This window comes from Dendrobates tinctorius, unplaced genomic scaffold (genome assembly GCF_039654945.1).
Source record: "Dendrobates tinctorius isolate UK_male_01 unplaced genomic scaffold, ASM3965494v1 ptg000083l, whole genome shotgun sequence".
Taxonomy (NCBI): Eukaryota; Metazoa; Chordata; class Amphibia; order Anura; family Dendrobatidae; genus Dendrobates; species Dendrobates tinctorius.
This window is the reverse complement of record NW_027361751.1, coordinates 13,183,278-13,202,288: the sequence shown is the minus strand read 5'-3', so window position 1 is coordinate 13,202,288 and position 19,011 is coordinate 13,183,278. Positions and strand designations below refer to the sequence as shown.

The following is a 19,011-nucleotide window of genomic DNA, read 5'->3' as shown; positions in this document are numbered from 1 at the left end:
GGTATTTACATACATGTTGTTTAATAATTTGTTAAAAGATCTTTCCTGGTATAGAAGTCAGACTCACCGGCCTATAGTTGCCTGGGTCCTCCTTCTTCCCCTTTTTGAAGATAGGAACAACATTTGCTCTTCTCCAGTCTTCTGGGACTTCTCCTGTTCTCCAAGAATTTTCAAAGATTATGGAGAGGGGTTCAAAAATTTCTTCTGCTATCTCCTTCAGTACTCTGGGGAATAATTCATTTAGGTTAGCTAAGTGTTTCCTCACTATCTCTCTGTTTATAGATATCCTGGATTCTTTTATTCCCTTAATAGGACAGTGAAGAACAGTTGATGTTACATTTCCTTTCTGAGAGAAAACAGATGCAAAATAGGAATTTAAAAGTTCGGCCTTCTCAACATCCTGTCTTACCATTTCATCCTTTTGATCCTGTAAAAATCATATATCATCTTTGACTTTTCTTTTACTTTTGACATATCCCCAAAATCCTTTATTATTGCTTTTGACGTCTCTTGCAAGCCTCGATTCATTGTCAGCTTTAGCTAATGTGATTTGGGCCCTGCAAGTTCTGCAGACAGCATTATATTCTTCTTTAGATATGCCTCCCTCTTTCCCTTTTATAAACATTTCTTTCTTCCTTTTTAGCATGTGCTTAAGTTCTGTGTTCATCCATCCTGGTTTCCTTAAATGCTTTCTATTCTTCCCTCTTTTTGGAATTGTTAACAATTGTGCTTAGAGAATTTCATTTTTCAAGATTTCCCATCCTTCCTGGACATTTTGGTCCTTAAGGATATCCAGCCATTGGATTCCTCCAATTCTCTTTCTGAATCCCTTAAAATCTACCTTTCTGAAATCTAACCTTGACGTCTGAGTCTTCACAGGTCTTCCTCCTCTAGTTACCCAAAATTCTAAAATAGCATGGTCGCTACCTCCTAGGGTCCCAGCCACTTTTACCTCCTCAACCATTTTCTCCCTGTTTATAAGGATTAGATCCAAGGAAGCGGTTCCACTTTTTTGCTCCCCTACCTTTTGGAAGATAAAGTTGTCAGCAAGAGAGAATAAGAATTTCCTTGACCTGTTAGTTTTGCCTGAGAGAGATTCCAAACAAATGTCAGGATAGTTGAAATCTCCCATGACAACTGTCATATTTTTTGGAGAATTTGGCCATTTGATGCATAAAGAGTTGATCCGTATCTTCAGCTTGCACAGGCGGCCTGTAGTAAATGCCTACAATGGTGTCCTTTCCATTGCTCTGTCCTTGTATTCTTACCCAAACAGTTTCCACAGAACTCCCAGTCTCTGAAGCTTCAATCTCTGTGCAGATATACGCGTTTCTAACATACAATGCGACACCTCCTCCTCGTTTATCAAGTCTGTTTCTAGCAAATAAGTTGTATCCTTCTAGTCTTGTATTCCAATCGTGTATCTTCCCACCAAGTTTCAGTGATTCCAATGACATCATATTTCTTTTCCTGCATTAGTAGTTCCAATTCTCCTTGTTTGTTGCCCATGCTTTGTGCATTAGTATAGAAACATTTTAGTTTGTGATTGGTTTCTCTTTCTCCAATATCTTTATTATTTAGATTCTTTTGTCTTTGTTCTTCCTTCCACTTCTGATAGCAGAGTTCTCAATAGCATTTGTCAGGTGTAGGGCTTTTTCTGGCCTTTTGCTTCCCTTCCCACATTGTTCTAGTTTAAAGCTCACCTGATGAGTTTAGCAAGGCTACTTCCAAATACATGTTTTCCAGTCTTCGTAAGGTGCACCCCATCTCTAGCAAGTAGTCCATCGTATAGGTAATTCATTCCGTGATCCAGAAATCCAAATCCTTGACAGCACATTTCTCATGATGTTATATCCGGCCTGCAGATAGCGGCCTCTGTTCTTCTCAACAGGGAATCCCCCATGACCACCACTCTCCGTTTCTTCTTCACAACATTTTTCTTTCTCCATCCAGGAGGATTCTGAAGGCGTACAAGGTTGCTGTTTGTGGGCATAGTCTTATCCTGATGTATTTCTTCATCTTTCTCCTGTGTAAGAGCCTGGTACTGGTTCCTTAGCAGTATGGGTGCTGACTGCCTCCCGATCCTCCTGCTTCTCTGGGTCACATGTTTCCATTCCTCTGTTTCTTCAGGTGCACTTCGAATTTCTTCTCTTTCTGTAACATGAAGAGAGAATTCTGCTCTGTCTAAGAACTCTTCACCTTCCTTAATGATCTTCAATGTAGCTAACCTCTCTGAGATTTTGCAACTTTTCCTCCAACAGGGACAAAAACTTGCATTTGTGGCATGTGAAGTTTGGCTTTTCCACTGGTAAGTCTGTGAACATGTAGCAAGAAATGCAGCTCACCAAATGGCTCCTGGCGTCTTCCATATTGTTATTGTGAAAGATTTCAATGCGATGAAAAATGAGTCAAGCTCGCTGAGACTCTTCACTTATCCCAGAAGGCACTGGAAATATGCAAATTCTCTCCTCAGGACTCTTCCCCTGGTTTACCGATTTTCCTCTTTCCAGCTGCAACGGCCAAAATCCAGTGATCGTTGAGCTCATGGAGACACTTCACTTATCCCAGAAGGCACTGGAAATATGCAAATTCTCTCCTCAGGACTCTTCCCCTGGTTTACCGATTTTCCTCTTTCCAGCTGCAACGGCCAAAATCCAGTGATCGTTGAGCTCATGGAGACACTTCACTTATCCCAGAAGTCAATGGGAATATGCAAATTCTCTCCTCAGGACTCTTCCCCTGGTTTACCGATTTCCTCTTTTCAGCTGCAACGGCCAAAATCCAGTGATCGTTGAGCTCGTGGAGACTCTTCACTTATCCCAGAAGGCACTGGGAATATGCAAATTCACTCCAAGATTCTTCCCCTTCCTACCTAAGCTCGCATCAGCAGAGGTATAGTTATACACTCTGCAAAACTTTGAGAATATATGTACTGAAGACCATGTAGCAGCCTTGCTGAGATGCGACGTGCAGACTTGATGGCTAACAGCCCAAGAGCCCCAACTGCTCGAGTGGAGTGAGCTTGGAATCTAGGCAGAGTCATCAGGGATGGTGGAGTGAATCCAGCAGGCGATTCATTGCAAATGAGGAGTTGGATTGTTTGAAAGATGCAGTTCTGGAGAGAAAGACAGAGCTCTGACAACGTCCAACTTGTGGAAGGATTTTTCCCAAGGGTGAGTAGGAGATGGACAAAACAGAGGAAAAGCTATATTGTAATTGAGGTGGAAGGGAGCCACCACCTTTGGGAGAAAGGAAGGATTTGGATGTAGCACCAGCTTGTCTTTGTGAAGGACAAGGAAGGTCGAGCGACATGAAGGAACCACCAGCTATGAAATGTGCCTGATGGAAGTCGTTGCCTCCAGGAAGGCAACATTCCAGAAGACTGAGACACGTCCCCAGTGGGCTCAAAAAGGGGAATCCTGAAGAGCGTTTAGGACTAGGTTGAGGTCCACGGGAGGATGGTAGGGAAGAGCAGAATTAGCTTGGTTTCTCTGGAACAGGATTGAGAGGGCAGAGAGAGACTGCAGACTAGAAACTTGACTGAAGAAAGGTCAGAAAGGATGGAAGAGAAAAGGACAAAAGAGCTGCGTGTTCTGCTTTACACCTGCAAAAAAAGGCCTTCCACGTGCGGTGGTAGATGCGGGATACAAAGGCTTGCTCGCTTTGATCATGGACTGGATGACCTGATCGGAAAAACATGCATGCTTCAGGACTGTGGCTTCAACAGACATTGCACTAATTTGAGAATTCTGGTGGAAGAGGGGATCCTGAGAAGGGAGTCTCCACGAGATGTCTGTGATTAGGTTGACAGCTTCTGCATACCAAACTCTTCTAAAACAATCGGGAGCCACAAGGATAACCGGAACTCTCTTGCGCCTTGGATTTCTTGAGGATCCTGGGAATCAGCGGCAGAGGCGGGAAGAGATATGGCAGGCGGAACTGTGACCACAGGAGAACCAGAGCGTTGGAGCAGATCGCAAGGGCAGGTGGCGAGACCTAGAGCTGAAGTGAGGACCTTTGTTCATCCTGGATGCAATCAGATCGATGTCAGGTGTGCCCCACCTCAGACATATTTGCCTGAAAACCAGTTGGTTCATTAACTACTTTTTCAAAGTCTCCTGGCCAGTAGTCCACTCTGAGAATGTGGACTGTGGATATAGCGGGCACTTCCTCTTCAGCCCAAGCTATGATGCGATGGATCTGCTTTGATTTCCGCCCTGGTGATTTTATGTATGCCAGTGCTGTTGCACTGTAGGACTGAAAGCTCACACGGCAACCTGTTAAAGATCCCGCCAGTGCTGGACAGTGAGATAGATGGCCCTTAGTTGCTGGATGTTGATGTGAAGCAAGGACTCCCTAGATTTCCAACGGCTCTGGACGGTTAACTGGTGAAGGACTGCTTCCCAACTGATGACGCTAGCGTCCGTCGTCATGATCTGCCAGTATAGTGGGAAAATTATCTGCCGTGGGAAATGAGGGGAGAAAGAAGCTACCATGGCAGCGACTGTCTTGCAGGGGGAGAAGAATGGGGTTTGTCAATAGAGAAAAGGTTTTTTTTTTTTTTAATCCCAATTTGATAGGAGTGCGAGTTGAAGAGGAGTAGTATGAAACTGCACGAAGGGAACCACCTCCATAGCGGCTACCTAAGGTTCTAAGTGGATGGGGAAATGGGTGTTTGGGAGAACGAATCCTTAGAAGGGAAGAGACCTTTTCTCTGAGAAGAGAAACTCTGGCTCGTGCAGTGTTGAAGAGCGTGCCTAGGAAAACTAGGCGTTGGGCCCGGAATCGGACTATTTTGCAGTATTTATGAGCCAGCCCAGGTAGGACAGTGTCTCGAGAGGTAAGTGCAGATTTTAGCAGCAATTCCAATAGGACAAAGCTTTGATCAGAAGGTCATCCAGATAAGGGATCATCAGGATTCTCTTGGAGCGAAGGAGAGAAATGACTGCAGCCATGACCTTTCAGAAGACCCTGGGGGCTGAGGCAAGACCGCAAAGGAGCACAATGGAATTCAAAGTGTGAATCCTGGAAGGCACAGCGAAGGAACATCTGATGAGATTTTCAGATTGGGATATGGAGGTTATCATCTTGAATGTCTACAGCATAGAGGAACTCTGCTGTTTCCATAGAGACAATCACCGAACAAAGGGACTCCATCCTGAAGTGATGAAATCGCACACTCTTCTCAAGGAGCATGATGTCCAGGATAGGGCAGACAGAAAAATCCTTTTATTTGGACCACAAAGAGGTTTGAATAGAAACCTGAAAAGCTCTCCCAAGGACGAACAGGAATAATGATGCTGGATTGAAAAAGTGAGGTGACTGCATGAAAGGACCCGGAAACCAGTGAAGGGTCTCTTGGGAACCAAGACTCGAAAAAAATAATGGGGGCGAGGCAAACTCTGTTTTGTAAATGGTGTAGACTACCTCTCTGACCCAGGTGTCTGCTACTATGGATAGCCACACATCCCTGAATAGGAAATGACTGGCCACCCTAGGGGTGGTGCGAAGCGTCATGCCAAGAAAGGGCTTGGAGGGCTTTCTTTGATGGCTACGTGGCCATCAGGAAGGACCTGGCTTGAAAGAGGGTCTCCTCTTTTTCTGTCATGCAGGGGTTGGGTCCCGGTGTTTAGATATCCCAGCAGATGAAAATTGTCAAAAGAAGCAAAAATGCAAGGTGCATTTTCTGACAGGGGTATTTGCTGGGCAAGAGGGGTACTCTTCCCACCAGCAGTGTCAGAGATAATCTAATCCAGTCTGGTTCCAAACAGGCGCATACCCTGATAGGAGAAACTGATTTTTTTGGAAGTAGCGTCTGCATTCCAAGCCTTTAGCCAAAGAGCTTGGTGAACTGCCGCAATGTTACTGGTAGCGATTGCTGAGCAACCTGCAGCGTTGAAAGATGCTGCGAGGAGATATTTAACAACATGGGCAATTTGATCCACAAGATCAGATAATTTGTTAGATGGGGTACCTGAAAGGATGTCTTGACGAAGGAGCTTGGCCCAGGTGGAGGTGGGGCAGAGCAAGGAACTCAAAGGCGGACGTGGCCAGCAATTCCAAGTGTATCGGAAGGATCCTTGAGGGAATCGCCATCCAAGAGATGAAGGATCGTGTTGGGAGGCCAGCCGGGGACTCACCCTAAAGTTTGAGCAGCTCAGGGGGGAAAGGGGTATTGAATATCCATATGCCTCTTTCTATGGAAACGTTTGTCCGGATGCTCCCAACCATAAGAAAATATCTCATCAAACTCTTTATGGTTTGAAAGCGCCCAGGGAGGGTGTTTTACTCTCTTGAAGCAAACTTTGTTTTGTAGCAGGGGAATTCTGTTCCTTGATGTTGAGGATCTGAATGATAGCAAGAATAAGACTGTCCATGTCCCGCAGCTTGGATGCTTGCACAGTCAAGGCCATGTCTGACTCTGATTGGAGGTCAGACCCTTGGGCAATATAAGGACTGGGGGAGGTAGAGTGGGAAATAGGCCATTCTGGAAGATGCAGATGGAGAAGAGATCAAGAGGATGAAGAATGGGACTGCTTCCTTAAACTTTTGCGCAATATGCCATGTCTGAGTAAATGGGGTGAGTTTGAGCCATCCCATGGAACAATCAGGGCACCAGTGTTTGCTACTTTAATAGGCAAACGTTCGATGATCGAAATCAGCGGCTGGGAAACCGCATTAGGTCAGCAACAGATTTTGATAATGGGACAGTCCAGGTAGGGGGGAGTAGGCACAGGGTGCACTGTCATTCCAGGCAGTGGAGGGTTTTGAATCATGGGAGGGCTGCAGTCGGTACAAGTGCTGGCCTGAGGGCAGTTTCTTCTTACAGTAAGAGCAGGCAAAGTAAAGAATGATAGGGGGATTGCGGTGGGAGCAAGTCTCCCTAGAGCTGGACATATAGCAGGTACTAGTGTGGGTACAGCTGAGGACCAGTGTGCCCCATTAAATGAACAAAGCCTACTATGTCCGGTAGAAGAGATCAGTGCCATGGAAGAATCCTCCCAAGGTGATGTCAGGATGTGGCTGGCAGAGCTGTGGAGTTGGATTCGGAGTCATGGAAATTGAGTTGGAAGATTGGCTTACCGACTCCACAGCCCTGGTGGCTGGAACAGTTTGTGGCTCGATCTGATGATTAGATGCGTTCCGAGGACGTATCCCCTTTTCCTGTGGTGGCCTTGGAAAAGCATCCAGCAGCACGTGTGGCAACAACGTGGGGAGGAAACCAGGAAAGCATGCGGTGAAATGGCGCCAAGACCCAGCCAACCAAGAAGATTGCAGATTGCCCTTCTGGACGGGGGGGGGGGAGAGCCACGTAAAGGCCCCAGTAGATAGGGGCGTGACCAGGTAAAGTAGGCTTCAGAGAATCCAGGGTCAAGATTACCATTCACGGCCGTGGGGTACATGGAATGGATGGGCTGTATAGAGCAGACCAGAAGCCTGTACAAGATAGAATGAGGTGAGGCCTAGAATCCGAGGAGTTCGCCAAACCCAAATTTATCTGTGGGAGTCTGGGAAGGGGATGTAATACCTATCCTGTAGAGGTCCTGACACTTCGCAGTATGAAGATTGTATCTCAGGGCATCACTCTAATTATTCCATCTTTTCCCCCAACACCATCTCGCTAAGGTGGGGGACTAGACAGGAGTTAAATGGCAAGGAGTGGCCTCTGACCACTCTTGCTGTGTTAGGGGGTATGGTCCTGCAGCATAGACACAAGAGGGTACAATATGGAGGACCACATTGTTCTCTCGGTGGGAAATCGGCATGTGCTGTTACACCTTGTTGCCCATAGTCACATGCTGAACCTGAAAGACAAAGGGGAAAAAGTAATAAAACAACTCCCTAAAAACAACTGGTCTGAGAGCAGACATGTGTCTACCTACTGCTGACACTAAACTAAAACTGATTAGCATTGTGCAAGTTGGTGGGTGTACTCAGATAAAGAAGAGCTAACTTTTTCTGCCTAAGCATACACCCAGGTCTCATGTCCCCCAATGAAGCGATAGAGAAATATAATTGTTACAGTTTACCTGCACTTTTCATCCCATCTTCCTCTCAAGCTGTGTGGTTCTCCTTCGCAAAAAGGCTACCAATGCGGGAACACGTGACCACATCTGTCCATCAGACTGCTCCAAAAATAGTTCACGGAAAACTGATTTCCAATTAGAGAAGGCTGATTGACATGTCTGGTCACATGCTCCTTTACCATTTAAGTAAGAGCTAATGTGCTGCATACACCCATCCCCTGCCAGAGCTGGCAACAGTGTGTTGGACCCTCACGAGGATGTCCACTACAAGGGTCGGACTGGGGTGTCTGGGGCCCACCAGAGGAATGGACTCTAGGGGCCCACCCTACAGCTATATGCAAATATCTGTTATCCACATTATAGTGGAGCATCTGCTGTAAAACACAGGCAGCTCCTGCACATCTACTGTGCGCGCCCATAACTGGGATGTATAATTACAATAGTTTACATTAATGGGGTTCTTTGATTAAAACAAGTTATCACCTATCCATGGGCTCCACAGGATAGGTGATCGCTTAGGTCTGACCATTAGAAACTGCAGAAGAACGAGGAAGTTTTATCGTTGATAAGACACATCCCCATTTTACAATGGAGCGGCAGGTGGGATGTCTGACTTCCGCTCCATTCATTCTCTTTGTAGCTTCTAGAAAAAAACAAATGCAGCCACTTTTGGAATGAATGGATCAGTGGTCGGAGTTGTACATGCCACTCCAGTCTAATGGGGATGAAAAGTTCCACATTTTGCTGAATGGGCCCAAGTAGTCAGACCCCCACCAATCAATACGTTATCACTTATCCTGTAGAGAGGTGATTTCTTTTTTCCACAGAACCCCTGTAAGTGCATCTCTGCCACTGTGTACAAAGTATATAATCTCTAACGGAAATAAAGAATCTTCTAATTAATATCAGACAGAACAAATCACCGCCATACACATCACAATCCCCTATACCAACACCAATACCGCCACATACAGGGAGAAATACAACCACACCATGACAAGTCCACATAGTGACTGAATAATATAACATACAAAGGACAAATACTGCCACACCTTGACCAGACCACATATCACCACCACATAGTGACCGAATAATATAACATATTACCAGTATATAGGGACCAAATAATACCACATACAAGGAAAAATACTGCCACACCTTGACCAGACCACAAAATACCACCATATAGTGACCGAATACTACAATACTGATTATGAATACAAACCACAATACTAACAACACCGTTATTACCACCAGTGACATTATACACGGGAGCTCTGTATATAGTGTCAGTGTACAGGTAATACAGTGATCACCAGTGACATTATATACAGGAGCTCTGTACACAGTATATAGTGTGCGTGTACATGTAATACACTGACTCACCAGTGACGTCTGTAGTTGAAGTCCTTCATCTCAGCTTTTCTTCAACCAGCACAGAGAGACCACCGTCACTTCTTCCAGCCAGGACTCATTGCTGCAAAAAATAATCAATAGCTGATCACTTCCAGAGCACGTTCCACACTTTTTCCCTGACTTTGTTCTACACTACGTCAGATGAAGAAGAAAAGTGACATAGTACCGCCCTGCACAGTAACAGGACCTCCCTTTTATTACCTCCATGGAAAACCATTTCCTAATTGGTAAATTATATTACAGTAGTAATAATGTCCCTAATTGGACCCTAAAGAAATTATGTTCCCCACTTGTCACCATAAACTAATATAACATGTCCCTCAAACAGTAATTAAGTCTCTCATCCTGGTCCCCTTTATTTAATAATCTCACCCAGCCTGGCCCCCTATTTTTTGTAATATGCTCCAGCCTGGCCTACTACGTCTCTTATCCAGCATGGCCCCCAAATATCCATCCTGCTTCCCCAACTATACATACTGGCGCTCATATGTCCCTTGTCCTGCCCCACCATATATCTCTCCTGGACCCCCATATATCCTTCTTGGTCCCTTGTGATGGCTCCCCCATATACAGTGGGGCAAAAAAGTATTTAGTCAGTCAGCAATAGTGCAAGTTCCACCACTTAAAAAGATGAGAGACGTCTGTAATTTACATCATAGGTAGACCTCAACTATGGGAGACAAACTGAGAAAAAAAAATCCAGAAAATCACATTGTCTGTTTTTTTTTCATTTTATTTGCATATTATGGTGGAAAATAAGTATTTGGTCAGAAACAAGCAATCAAGATTTCTGGCTCTCACAGACCTGTAACTTCTTCTTTAAGAGTCTCCTCTTTCCTCCACTCATTACCTGTAGTAATGGCACCTGTTTAAACTTGTTATCAGTATAAAAAGACACCTGTGCACACCCTCAAACAGTCTGACTCCAAACTCCACTATGGTGAAGACCAAAGAGCTGTCAAAGGACACCAGAAACAAAATTGTAGCCCTGCACCAGGCTGGGAAGACTGAATCTGCAATAGCCAACCAGCTCGGAGTGAAGAAATCAACTGTGGGAGCAATAATTAGAAAATGGAAGACATACAAGACCACTGATAATCTCCCTCGATCTGGTGCTCCACGCAAAATCCCACCCCGTGGGGTCAGAATGATCACAAGAACGGTGAGCAAAAATCCCAGAACCACGCGGGGGGACCTAGTGAATGAACTGCAGAGAGCTGGGACCAATGTAACAAGGCCTACCATAAGTAACACACTACGCCACCATGGACTCAGATCCTGCAGTGCCAGACGTGTCCCACTGCTTAAGCCTGTACATGTCCGGGCCCGTCTGAAGTTTGCTATAGAGCATTTGGATGATTCAGAGGAGTTTTGGGAGAATGTCCTATGGTCTGATGAAACCAAACTGGAACTGTTTGGTAGAAACACAACTTGTCGTGTTTGGAGGAAAAAGAATACTGAGTTGCATCCATCAAACACCATACCTACTGTAAAGCATGGTGGTGGAAACATCATGCTTTGGGGCTGTTTCTCTGCAAAGGGGCCAGGACGACTGATCCGGGTACATGAAAGAATGAATGGGGCCATGTATCGTGAGATTTTGAGTGCAAACCTCCTTCCATCAGCAAGGGCATTGAAGATGAAACGTGGCTGGGTCTTTCAACATGACAATGATCCAAAGCACACCGCCAGGGCAACGAAGGAGTGGCTTCGTAAGAAGCATTTCAAGGTCCTGGAGTGGCCTAGCCAGTCTCCAGATCTCAACCCTATAGAAAACCTTTGGAGGGAGTTGAAAGTCCGTGTTACCAAGCGAAAAGCCAAAAACATCACTGCTCTAGAGGAGATCTGCATGGAGGAATGGGCCAACATACCAACAACAGTGTGTGGCAACCTTGTGAAGACTTACAGAAAACGTTTGACCTCTGTCATTGCCAACAAAGGATATATCACAAAGTATTGAGATGAAATTTTGTTTCTGACCAAATACTTATTTTCCACCATAATATGCAAATAAAATGAAAAAAAAAACAGACAATGTGATTTTCTGGATTTTTTTTTCTCAGTTTGTCTCCCATAGTTGAGGTCTACCTATGATGTAAATTACAGACGCCTCTCATCTTTTTAAGTGGTGGAACTTGCACTATTGCTGACTGACTAAATACTTTTTTGCCCCACTGTATATATGCTTCCTGCTCGCCCATATATCCATTCTGGCCCCACATCTATGCAACCTGCCCCCCCCCCATAAATATCCACCCTGGCCCCTCCAATATATATGCATCCTGGTCCCTTGTCCTGCCCCCCTCCCCCATAAATCCATCTTGGCGCCCATATATATATGCATCCTGACTCCCAATATATCCATCATGGTCCACTTTTCCCCGTATGTGTATCCATCCTGGCTCACCTTCCCTCCATATGTGTATACACCCTGGCCCCATCCCTCCGTATGTGTATCCATCCTGGGCCCTCCCCATATATCCATCCTACCCCCCATATATATGCATCCTGGTCCCTTTGTCCTGCCCCCACCCTCCTAAATCCATCTTGGCCCCCCCATATATATGCATCCTGACTCCCAATATATCCATCATGGTCCCCTTTTCCCCGTATGTGTATCCATCCTGGCCTCCCTTCCCTCCATATGTGTATCCATCCTGGCCCCATTCCTCCGTATGTGTATCCATCCTGGGCCCTCCCCATATATCGATCCTACCCCCCATATATATCCATCCTGGTCCCTTGTCCTGCCCCTCCCTCATATATCCATCCTGACCCCCCATATATATGCATCCTGGCTCCCCATATATCCATCCTGGTCCCTTGTCCTGCCCCTCCCTCATATCCATCCTGACTAGTCCCCTCATATATATCCACCCTGGCCGCTGCATATATGCATCCTGGCCCCTTGTCCTGCCCCCCCCTTAAATCCATCCTGGCCCCCCCGTATGTGTATCCATCCTTGCCTCCCATATGTGTAGCCATCCTGGGCCCCTTCCGCCTCATGTGTAGCCATCCTGGGCACCTTCCCCTGCATGTGTAGCCATCCTGGTCCCCTTCCCCCCATATGTCTAGCCATCTAGATGGTGACTTTGGCCACGACACGTTGCACAGCCGAAGATCGCTGTGTGTTGCAGAGTAATGCAGGTGAAGGGGTCACGTCGCGACTAGTGATGAGCGAATGTGCTCCACTAATGTCTCATCCGAGCACGCTCTGTTGTTATCCGAGCATCTGGGCGTGCTCGTGTATTATGTTTGAGTCTCTGCGACTGCATAATTTGTCCCCGTTAGACAGCCTCAACCCATGCAGGGATTGCCTGTTTGTTAGGCAATTCCTGTGTGTTCAGGCTATCTAACAACCGCAAATCATGCAGTCACAGGGATTCGAACATAATATATGAGCACGCCCAAGATACTGCGGTCTGCTTGGATAGGATGTTATCTGAGCATGTTCGCTCATCACTAGTTGTGACCCATAAAGTACCACCACACATGACAAGCAAATTGCAGAAAGTCAGATCCATTTGGATTTTTTGCAACCAGCTGTTTATCATCCTCATAATACCTGTGACAATGATCCCTGTGCTGTTCCTGAATGCTATGTGCGTGTTTAAAATCAATATTAAATTCTCCCTGCCAAGGAGCACAGGGTGGGGGAGAAAATGAAGTGCCTCTTCTCCACTTCCCTGCAGACCCTGGTGTATCAGTCAGGCCACACTGGGCTTGATCCAAGTGCACTGTAGCAATGATTGACAGCGGTTCTAGACTACTCTAATACCCGCAGGGAGGTGGATTAACATTGTTTTTAAAACCACACATGTAGAGTTTAAAGAGTTTGTCCAGGTTTATCATGAAAGTCTGCAGTCACACTATGTTACTGCAGACTTGCGAATCCTGACAGCATGCGCAGCCCGTGCTGTAAAGATTCTCCAGTGCTGACAGCAAGCCCAAGCGGCCATGTGATCGCAAGTATGTGATATGCATACTCCTGGCCACAGTCCGACTAGACGTGCGCGGCCTCTCTCAATTCCGTTGTATTGAGTGGAGCGGCACATGTCTAGTCGGAATGTGGCCGGAAGTATGCATATTGCATACTTGCAATCGCATTACCTTTCGATCTCACTGCCGACACCGGAGAATCCTCACAGCACATAGTGCGTGCGATGTGATGATTCACAAGTCTGCAGTCACTTAGAGACTTTTGTGAAAAACATGGACAACCCCTTTAAATATAACAGAGATAATTGAAAATGGTGTGTTATGAGGCTGATAAAGAGCTACTAATACCTGTATACAAATCCTGTTGTCAATCTCCCTTTAACTAAGCAATAATTCCCTTTTTAAATCAGTTTGTTTCAAGTTTGTTCTATAATGTGTTGGTCATTTAAAAAAAAATATTATGCCAGGTTTGTGGCTCTCCAATAAACCTTTGAGGCTATGTGCACACGCTGCGGATTCTGCAGATTTGGCCCTGTGGATCCGCAGCAGTTTCTGCTGCGTTGTACAGTACCTTTATTTTCTATGCAAAACGAAAACCGCAGTGCACATGCTGTGGAATTTTCTGCGCGGATTTGCTGCTGCGGTTTGCAAATCCGCAGAAAGAATTGACATGTCAATTCTTTCTGTGGATTCTGCTGCGGTTTCCTATCTCCTCCATTGTGGAGATGATAAACCACAGGGCAAAACAGCAGGCTAATCCGCAGATAAACCGCAGGTCTTCTGACCTGCAGATTTACCTGCGGATTTTACAAAATCCGCAGAACATTCAGCAGCGTGTGCACACACCCTAAAATGGCTGCGGTCTGCGGAGGATGACAGTAGGTAACAGCAGGTGGGACTGAGTAGAGCAGAGAGCGGAACAGCCTGCAGCACTGACTGTCAGGCCATGTGCACATGTTGCGGATCCGCAGCGTTTCTGGCCCTGAGGGTTCGCAGCAGTTTCTGCTGCGTTGTACGGTACCATTGTTTTCAATGGTAATACCAAAAACGCTGTGATTTTTCCGCACGGATTGTAACCCGCAGCATGTCAATTCTTTGTGCGGAATCCGCAGCAGTTTCACACGTTCCCCATTATGAGGTGTGAAACCGCATGCTAATCCACAGGTAAACCGCAGGTATTTTGACCTGTGGATTTTTCAAAATCCGCAGCACTTCCAGCTACGTGGGCACATAGCCTCACACATGTGCTGAGCTGACAGTTCCAGCATCACCTGGGGAAATAGCAGTAATTAGTACTCTTGCCTTTACAGCTTGTTAATGCGGTGATGACTCTAGGTCTCTCTGCTTGTGAAGTTTAATGCACAATTTATAAACATAAGCTAATAATTGTCATACATGTGCCGGGGCTCCCTGCTGTCCTGGATCCCGGTGCATAAAGTAACTATGACAGGGCACAGGAGGACTGGACACAGACTCACTCTACACACAGTGCTGTCTGGCACTTTGCAGATTAGGAAGGAGCAGCCTGGAGAGCGGAGCTCAGCTCGGTGTCACAGTGTCTCACGTCACGCTATTAGCAGCCAGCCAGGAGCCGGAAACAGAGCGTCCTTATCTGGGGAAGTGGAGCCTCAGCCAGGGTCGCCCGACGCCGCGTCAGAGGGGGTAACTATGGTTACGAGCGCGCACGTCACTGGCTGCAATATTGGGACGCGCTTTTAAAGGGCCCCAGCGACCCTCGGGGCCAACCTGGCATTTACCCGGTACCCCGCCAGGCCAGACTGAGCCTGTCCACTACCCTACCCCAGTTACTCGTTTTGCTATAAACGCCTAAGCATAATGCACCTAAAGATCATCCTATACCTTTTCTGACAAGTGCCATTAGATTTTATTTTTTCTGCTTCACTTTCTGTCACCAGCTCTGCTATCACTGCCATCACTTCCTCTCCAGGATACTCTCTGCTCCCTTTTTACTATATTTCCAATCATTCCTTATGCTGGGTTGCAAGCCAGCAGTCCACCTAAACCCCTCCAGCTCCATCTTGCTACACTAAGTCTTCTGTCCAGTAGACTGCTGGCAACAAGTTATTGTTTCTGTAAATGGAACTTGCACACAAAGCACCAGGACTCTAGTCCTGACAACATCCCCTACTTCCCCTCACTGACAAATTGTGTATGTGTATATACATACACACACAGTTGTGCTCAAAAGTTTACATACTCCGGCAGAATTTTTGCTTTCTTGGCCTTTTTTCAGAGAATATGAATAATAACACCAAAACTTTTTCTCCACTCATGGTTAGTGGTTGGGTGAAGCCATTTATTGTCAAACTACTGTGTTTTTTCTTTTTAAATCACAATGACAACCCAAAACATCCAAATGACCCTGATCATAAGATCACATACCCTATTTCTTAATACCTTATATTGCCCCCATAACATCAATGAAAGCTTGAACTCTTTTGTGGTAGTTGTGGATGAGGTTATTTTCTCAGATGGTAAAGCTGCTCACTCTTCATGGCAAAAAGCCTCCACAGTTCCTGTAAATTCCTGGGCTGTCTAGCATGATCTGCGCGCTTAAGATCTCACGAGTGGCTCAATGATATTGAGGTCAGGAGACTGAGATGGCCACTCCAGAACCTTCACTTTGTTTTGCTGTAGCCAATGACAGGTTGACTTGGTCTTGTGTTTTGGATCGTTGTCATGTTGGAACGTCCAAGTACGTACCATGCGCAGCTTTCGGGCTGATGATTGCAAATTTGCCTCCAGTATTTTCTGATGAGTTGCATTCTTCTTTCCTTTCACTTTGACCAAGTTTCCTGTGCCTTTGTAGCTCACACATCCCAAAACATCAGTGATCCACCTCTGTGCTTTATAGTAGGAATGGTGTTCCTTTTATCATCAGTCTTGTTGACCTCTCTCCAAACATAATGTTTATGGTTGTGGCCAAAAAGTTCAATTTTGGTCTCATCACTCCAAATTACCTTGTTCCAGAAGTTTTGAGGCTTGTCTCTGTGCTGTTTTGCGTATTGTAGACGAGATACTTTGTGGCATTTGTGCAGTAATGGCTTTCTTCTGGCGACTTGACCATGCAGCCCATTTTTGTTCAAGTGCCTCCTTATTGTGCATCTTGAAACAGCCACACCTAGTTTTCAGAGAGTCCAGTATTTCAGCTGTTATTTGTGGGGTTTTCTTTCCATCCCGAACAATTTTCCTGGCAGTTGTGGATGAAATTTTTGTTGGTCTACTTGACCGTGGTTTTGTTTTCACAGAGCCCCTGATTTTCCATTAGTTAATAACAGTTTGAACGCTGCTGACTTGCATTATCAATTTCATGGATATATTTTTGTATCCCTTTTGTTTTATACAGTTCAACTACCTGAAGTTTTCACAATCCGTGATGGTTTGAGAATTTATGTCATCTGCTGGTATAGGTACACTGTGTTTATCAAGACCAAAGTCAGCGCAGCCATGTACCTGGAAATTTTAGAGCACTTCATGCTTCCCTCTGCCGACAAGCTTTTTGGAGATGGAAATTTCATTCTCCAGCAGGACTTGGCACCTGTCCACTGCCAAAAGTACCAATACCTGGTTTAAAAACAACAGTATCTCTGTGCTTGATTGGCCAGCAAACTCACCTGACCTTTATCCCATAGAGGTATTGTCAAGAGAAAGATGAAAGACACCAGACCCAACAATGCAGATGAGCTGAAGGCTATTATCAAAGCAACCTGGGCTTCCATAACACCTCAGCAGTGCCACAGGCTGATTGCCTCCATGCCACGCCACTTTGATGCAGGAACTGATGCCAAAGGAGCCTCGACCAAGTATTGAGTGCATTTACACTTGCATTTCAGTTGGCCAACATTTCGGATTATAAAATCATTTTTCAAGCTGGTATTATAAAGTATTCTAATTTACTGAGAAAATGACTTTTGGGATTTCATTGTCTGTAAGCCATAATTAACATTAACAGAAATAAACACTTGAAATAGATCACTCAAATGACTCTATATAATGTTTCACTTTTTGTATTGAAGAACTGAAATAAATTAAGATTTTTGATATTCTAATTTTGTGAGACGCACCTGTATATACTGTATTTTTCAGACTGAAACACATCGGATTAGAAGGCACACCCCAAATTTTGGGGAGGATAATATAATTTTTTTTTTCCTAAGATGGGGGTCCGTCTTATAGTCCAAACTTAAGGTCATCTTATCGGGGGGGGGGGGGGGGGGGCGTAGTCACAGAAGGCATGGTCCTTTCCTCAGGAAGCCAGCTGTGCCAGAAGTGGGGCAATGCTGTGAGCCCTGGGTGGGAGAAGCGTCATGTTGTCAGAAGTGAGGCAGAGCGCGTTGTATTGCTTCCCTGGCGGCAATTTTTTCCTGAAGCCTTGGGCCATCACCATCGGCACTTGCGCAGATTGCATCCGTTTTTTGTCGGATCCGTTATAATTTTGGCGTCCGCTCTCGAGTGGACGGACAATTTAATGTTTTTTGTGTGCGTTAAAACAGCGGATAGCACCGGATCCGTCGCTGTCCGCCATGCATTATAATTGACGCCTATGGGCGACGGATCCGTTGCCAACCGTTAATTGACGGAATCCGCCAAGGGATCCGCCTTTTTATACTGAGCATGCCCGGAAAACTTTCTTTGCATGATATTTAACCCCAAGTCTTCTTCTGGCAGCAAAAAAAATCTCTCTCTCTCTCTTTCTCTAGACTCGTGTCCCTTTAAATTTTCATGCACTAGCGACTAAAGCGGATCCGTACAAAAAACGGATCCGGTGGCATCTGTTTGTCACAAAACGGAAGCGTTTTTTCACACTCTGGCGGATTCTGACTGACGCCAGAAAACTGAAGTGTGAAAAGGGCCTTAAGGAGAAACATACATGACATCACAGGAAGTCGGGACATTCTCAGCCAGAGATCATGTTCCAGGGGAACAGTTGCGATCACAGAAGGATTTTTTTGGAAAGCAAAGTATTTAGTAAAATGGTTATGTATGGCAGGTAGTTCACATGGAAGTAATATATAAGCCTATAGGCAACCCCTTTAATGATAGATCATCAATAGCACAGTATGGACAAAAATTTTAATCAGTTTTCCCCTCAGAAATAGTGTCACTCCTATCTGCTATTATTTGTGTACAAGACTATTGGATAGTTTTAACTTTTTTATAGTTTACTGTTACTTTAACCCTTACATACATAAACCTTTTCTGTTCAGATGCAACCTTTAAAAAAAAAAAAATCATAATGCAGACGCTTATAAGACGAAAGTGTTGCTTGACCTTTGCACATGTTCACACTGCATTGGGAATTCTGCTTTTTCTGGCTACATAAACACATTTATCAGTCAGCAATAGCACTGAAACCATGTGACTAACATGAATTGTTTCTTGGCAATGGCCGGTCCAGGGCTGGGATATATTGTGCGGCTGATGAACAGCTCCTTTTTGAAGTTGGATGCAGCAACAATGGGGGAGAGTAAGGAGCTCCGCAAAACTGACGAGGGCTAAACAGTAATGACCATATAAAAAGTGACCGATCTTGTGTGTTGTTCACATTAGGCAATGGTTAGTATTAGTGATGAGCGAACGTGTATATCCAAGCATGCTCGGGTGCAAA

The 19,011-nt window shown here is 45.3% G+C and overlaps 1 long non-coding RNA gene across 1 annotated transcript; it reads left to right on the top strand.

The window, feature by feature from the left end:
• The first annotated feature begins 14,789 nt into the window (after positions 1 to 14,789).
• Positions 14,790 to 17,384, top strand: LOC141097226 (uncharacterized). Its single transcript, XR_012233885.1, has 2 exons — positions 14,790 to 15,044; positions 16,750 to 17,384. It is a non-coding gene; the product is annotated as an uncharacterized lncRNA (long non-coding RNA).
• Positions 17,385 to 19,011: the final 1,627 nt, after the last annotated feature.